This window comes from Vicia villosa, linkage group LG6 (genome assembly GCF_029867415.1).
Source record: "Vicia villosa cultivar HV-30 ecotype Madison, WI linkage group LG6, Vvil1.0, whole genome shotgun sequence".
Taxonomy (NCBI): domain Eukaryota; kingdom Viridiplantae; phylum Streptophyta; class Magnoliopsida; order Fabales; family Fabaceae; genus Vicia; species Vicia villosa.
In genome coordinates this window covers 34,537,266-34,543,579 of record NC_081185.1, presented here as the reverse complement: position 1 = coordinate 34,543,579, position 6,314 = coordinate 34,537,266, and the positions used below count along the sequence as shown (strand labels likewise).

The window sequence follows — 6,314 nt, the reverse complement described above, 5'->3', positions numbered from 1 at the left end:
CCTAATGACTTGGGACATGACTTCAAGACCCCAAGTGCATCATTTTGACCTAATCTATTGGCTCAAGACATCTCATACACAAGGATTGATCAACAGTGAAATCTCAGATCATCAGATTAGGATTTTTGAACTATCAGGGACTGAAATCAGGGATCACATTTGGGAAACCCTAAAAATCCCCAGGAAGTCAATCAAAAGTTTCAATCATCTTCAAATAATCCCTATGACAACATCCAATGGAAATTGTGTCTCAATTCAAGATCCACAGTCATCAATTTCATCAGGACATGGTGCCACAACTCAAACCATGACTCAAGGTCTTCCAATAACTCAATATGATTCATTCATTCACTCATTCTTTGCAAGATACATTCATGTTCGTGGGTGATTTCATTTTAAAGGCGCCATTGCCAATTGGTGCGATTTAAGAGACTTGCTTGGAATCTATTTCTTGGTTTTTTAGGCTCATGGATTGCTCATGGTGAAGATTTGATTCATATGAATTATTTGATCATTCATGGGAATTTCATCAAAGTTGCAAAGAAAATATCATGTTTAATTCATTGTTGGAAAATTACTTCAAAAATGATTCAAGATTATGGGTTCAAGGATTTTAATTCAAGATCATTTCTAATTCATGGTGCAATAATATGTTTCAAGACTTGAAATTCAAAAGTTCACTACTTCAAGGATATTCTACCAATTCCTTTCAAAAAAGGGTTCATTCAAATTTTCAACATTCAAAAGGAATTCAAATTCAATTCAAGATCATTCAAGAATAGTAACTTCATTCAAGTTTTAACAAGAAATTCAAGCATTCACAAATGATTTTTTTTTACATGGAACAAATGAATTACAAATGAAGGGACTTTATTTAAAATTCAAGAATTACAAAGTTTCATTCATACAAAGTTGGAATTACAAGGAAAAGAAAAATAAAACTTCAAAGACATTCTTGAATTCTTCAATCTTCAAAGTCTTCATTCTTCAAGTTCAAGATTCTTCATTCTTTCTTCAAGAGTTCTCATGTGACATGAAAAAGAAAACAAAAGAGGGGTGAAATTAGCAAAAGTCAAAGAAAGCCAAAGAGAGATTTTTATGTCATAAAATTATGCAACTTAGAGATATCATAAAATGACATAAAAATTTACACACATGGCTTATATCATGAAAAATATCTTTGCATAAGAATATTCTTATTCTTATTTTTTATTCTTGCAATGATGAAGAATATATTCTTTTTCTTATCTTGCAATGATTGAAACTTGCCAATCAAGATTACCAATTGCCAAACACATCCTAAGCTTTTCCTATAAATAGAAGTGTTCACTTCATTGCAAATCACACCAAAGCAACTTGAGTCCTTGCTTTCTCTCTTCTCTCTATTGCTCATATTGTGAGTGTTCTAGTTACAAAGAGTGAAAAGGTAGTTCTTCATACCTTACTTGAAGATCTTCATCTTCAAGCTTCCAACCACTTGAAGTTGAACTTCAAGTCTCCTTAATATCCAAAGTTCCCGCGAATCCAAAGAGGTTTTGTTGCATCATCTTCATCAAAAGAGAGCCTACAATAACAATTCAAAGTTGTTAAAATTAACAATTTCAAAAGTTGTTAATAGCAAAAATCCAAGGTTGTTCTTCAACAACACGGTTCAGCAACAACAACAGCTGTGACAACAACAGTTCACGGCTCAGAATTATGCGGCAACCACTCTGAAGCAATTCAGCAGAATCAAAACAACAGCAAATTCGCGGTTCCTAGCTACACAACAACAACAATTCAGAAGCAGTTTCGATTCGCAAATTCATCATAGCAACGGAGCAGTAGCAGCGACATATTCGAAGATTCGAAAGCGCATCAATTCAATAACAGGGAGTGCATCAATTTTCCAGAAGCAGACAGAACAAAGGAGAGCCAAATTCGTACCTGTCAAAAAGCCGACGCCAGAACTGGTTCATCGGACTTGCTCCGATCAGGTTCTTATTCCTTACTTCCTCTTAGGAATTTTGATGCTAGTCTGTTCTTTATGCTGCACTGATTTGAACGTCTGCTTCAATTCACTCGAATTTCCTTCCAATTATCATTTAATCTGAAATCCTTGCGGAATATCAAAATCAAATATTGGTGATATAAGTTTCAATCCCAGATAAATAAATAGAAACAAAATCTGTGCGAATCATACCTCTTGTTCGTCCATGGCCACCGGGAAGCCGAGAGAGGTTGGTTCAGCGTTGTTGTTCCAAGAGAAAGCCGCTGTTTGTTGTTCACCGAGAGAACCGTGAGCAAGCGTGAGAGATTCTTTGTTGTTGTTGTTCGCAGCAAAAGAGAGTTGAGCACCGCGAGTGAAAGCGGGAACCGCGAGAGTGAGAGCTTTGATGTTGTTGTTGTTCAATTGAGAGCAAGGCAGAAACCAGAGTGAGAGCTTAAGTTGTTGTGGTTCGCTGAATGAAGAGAGAACCCATGAGAGAGCAAACCGAGAGTGAGAGATTCGGTTGGTGTTGTTTGTTCAACCGCTTGAGAGAGAATTCAGCAAGAGAAAGATGACAAACCGAGTGAGAGCTTGTGTTGTTTTCTTGTTTACAGCAAGCGATTGGGAGAGAAGAGAGATTTTCTCTTGTTTTGTCGTGAAAGAAGGAACGAGAAAGAGAGAGCCGTTCGGCCTCTTCTTTGTTTTTTTAGGGTTTTCTCCAAATCCACAAGTGTATAGCAACATGGGTGGATCCGGGTTTCAACTGAACCGACCCGGTCTGGCCCAAACACACTTTTTTTTTAATTTTTATTCTGCAGCTTTCAGCTTTTTGGGCTTTCTCACCTCCTAATCCGGATTCACACCCCTGGCCCATTACTAAGTTTTTTTTATTATTCATCTCTTTAATTTTCTTTTAAATAATTTCATAAAAAGGCTTAGTATTTTATTTTAATATAGGATATAGTTTAATTTTTCTAATCCTTATTAAAATACCAAAAAAAATATATGTTAGATACATACTTATATTTTATGTTTTCTAATTATTTTCTTCCTTCATAAAAAAATCACAAAAATATCTTCTCTTAGAATTAATTTTTATTTAAGTTTGATATTTGTATATTATTTTGTGTAGTTAATCATTTTGAATTTATATTTGATTACTGTTGCACATTTTACTTGAATTTTCTAACTTCGTCCAAGACTTCGAGATTATTTCTCTGTTGTCTTTTGGATTTGTCTGTTTTGTTTGGTTTTCCATTTGCTGTAGAATTCCATAAACAATTACTGGATGATCAAAGAATGATGTAAGCTGTGAACTTATCCGGCGTTCTTTTCTGCTGGTGTGGATACCTAACATTTGAAGATCACGGTAACACCTCAAACTCAGAAATCCAATTTTCTCATTCTTCAGGTAAGCCTAAAACTCAATCAACTGTTTTCACAACAGTAATCAATTCACTTTCAAATCACCCATTGTTTTTCAAAACAGGGGCCTCTCGAATATTAGAGAGTGTAAGTCCCATTTCTTTTCTTTTTGTACAGTTTTCGAAACAATAAAACTTCTTAACAAAATCCTTTCAAAAACATTCAAATCATTTTCAAAACCATCCACCCTGTTTTATGAAAATAAAACAGGGGCCTCTCGAATATTAGAGAGTATAAGACCCACTCCTTTTTCCTTTTATACAGTTTTTCTTTGTACAGAAAACTCTTTCAAAACAATACTTTTCAAACTGTTTTCAAAACAACAAACGACGCGTCTGTAAATAAAACGATCAACCATGTTTTTGTAAATATACCACGGGCCTCCACGTAGGTATAAGTCCCAAGCCCCTTTTACATACCCATTCCTGTACATGAAATTAGGTATTTCATTGTACACACACTTTTTTGTACATACCTCGATCTGTTTTTTTTAACTTTGAATAACAAACCAAAAATGAAGGTTTCTTTAAATCTTCCCAAAAATATACCACGGGCCTCCATGTAGGTATAAGTCCCAAGCCCCTTTGTAAATACCTGTTTACATAGTTTTGAATAAACTCAAGTGGACCTCTCCCCGAGTATGAGTCCCGAGCCCCCCGTGTATACAAATGGATCATGCTTACAGGTATATTTCCTTCATAAACTCCATTATATACACACACTTTGTCATATATGTATAACTGTTCATATTTGTTCATGTACTTGTTCATGTTTGTTCGTACTTGTTCATACTTGTGATTGTGTTATATATGCTTGTTCAACTTAGTACAACACTAGGTTCCCCATAGCCTCCTATTGGGCTTCGTGCAAAGAATCTCCACTAGTTTAGGTTAGGACATAGAGTATGGTTTCCCGGTGAAATCGCTCTAAGAGCTCAAACCAACTATACCATGCCTCCCCTTGGGCTTTGTACAAACGAGTGACCCTCCCATAGCCTCCTCTTGGGCTTACGATGCAAGGACCCTGGATTGTCCCTCCCATAGCCTCCTCTTGGGCTTACAATGCAAGGACCCTCGGATAGCCTCCTCTTGGGCTTCGTACAAGGACCCACGGGCTTCTTATAAGCATCCCCAATATCCAAATCAAATACCCTAGGAGATTAGACATTTTTCATCTCTATGCTAGGAGTATCTCTTATATATCATCACAAACAATCAATCAATCAATCAATCAATCAATCAAACTTTTTTTCCACAAGGCTGGCTAATCAATCAAACTGTTTTACCACCGTACTGGATGATTAATCAAATTTTTTGTCACAAGGCTGACTTCATTGAAACTTTTGCCACAAGGCTGGCTGATTAATCAAAGTTTTTGTCACAAGGCTGACTTCATTGAAACTTTTGCCACAAGGCTGGTTAAACACAAAAACATCTTTATCATTCTAAGCACCCTAAGTGGCATGGCCCCGGGCTTATAATGAAAAGATTTTCAAACAAAAACAAACAGATGTATGTGATGATATAGATTAGATACATCTAGCATTTAGACGACATTTGTCTATTTTCCTTTGCTTCCACTAGCATAAGTGGGAACTACGATTGCTCTGACTTTCTCAACATCCCTTTGAGAATACGTAGGCACAAGGTCGATCCTTGGCGAGCAAAACAAAACAAAAAAAACCATTCAAACCTTAGCACCCGTAGACCCCGAGCTACAGATGCTCTGATTCCCTCTAGGGGATATGTATGCAGAGGATCGCGATGATCTTTGCGAGCATAATCAAACAAACACCTTAGGTCCCACCTATTTCACAAGAACCTCCACCACAACAAGAATGGAATAAACAAAATAAAGAAACCTATAGAGTACTATAGATACGTTGGGTGCTAATACCTTCCCTTCGTATAACCAACCCTCTTACCCGGAATCTCTCCCCCACTTTTTAGGTTATTGCAGCTTTTTTCCTTTTCCTACTTTGGAAACAATAAAAAGTTTGGTCGGTACAAAAGAAAAATCATTTTTTTTGAGCACTCGAGCCCAAAGAAGGCATCAGGTGTCTCATCTCACAAAAAGAGGAACAAAACGATTTTTCGCCCGCGACAGAAAAATGGCGACTTCACCGGGGACCATCTTTTTATTGTTTCCAAAGAAAGGGTTATTTCTATTTATTTTGTTTTTTATTTTATTTTTGTTACATGTGTGGTTCCTTGGTTCTGTTACTTGTGTGGTTCTGTTACAAGTGATACATTATGGACAAATCCTAACCCGGATTAAGTACACATAAGAATTAGGTGGAGGGTATAGTCATGTATGGCATACAAGGAGTTCAGTCCTTAAAAAGTCAGCATGAGAATCCTTCCGCTCAGTGGAGGTTCCTTGTTGGTAGTATATGTTTAGCAAGTTCAGTTGCGAAGACATTATTGCTTTCATTGAACTGTAGAAGCTGAGAGACCGTAGAACCCCAACCCATCCTGGCCTTATTAGGTTGTGGTGCAGAAACTATTCAGGTGTAGACTTGGATTAGTTGTCATGCGGAGAACCACACTCAGACGAGTTTTTCTTGAGAATATTGCTGGCTCACAAGTTCAGTTGTGCAAGCCGGTAATATCCGAAAGAAAAATGTAGACTCTGACGTATCAGTAGAACATGTTTTGCAGGTGATAAACCCTAGTACTATCCCATGTTTGGTTCTCTGACCTCATGCTCGTGACACTGGACCGTTGAACTTGTGTGTACCATGTTACCATGTTTGTAGAGTTATGTTTGAATTACCATGTTTGCGCTACCATGTTTGTCGCACCATGTTTGCTTTACCATGTTTGAATATGTGGCATCCATGCATCCATGCATTCATACATTCATTAAAAACCCATCTTTTTCCATAAAAACATGATTTTTTCCAAAAAAAATTTTAGAA

The 6,314-nt window shown here is 36.8% G+C and overlaps 1 long non-coding RNA gene across 1 annotated transcript; it reads right to left on the bottom strand.

Annotated features, from left to right (window-relative positions):
• Positions 1-834: 834 nt before the first annotated feature.
• Positions 835-2,655, bottom strand: LOC131611435 (uncharacterized). Its single transcript, XR_009286901.1, has 3 exons — positions 2,183-2,655; positions 1,927-2,089; positions 835-1,564 (listed from the first exon to the last, which is right to left on the bottom strand). It is a non-coding gene; the product is annotated as an uncharacterized LOC131611435 (long non-coding RNA).
• Positions 2,656-6,314: the final 3,659 nt, after the last annotated feature.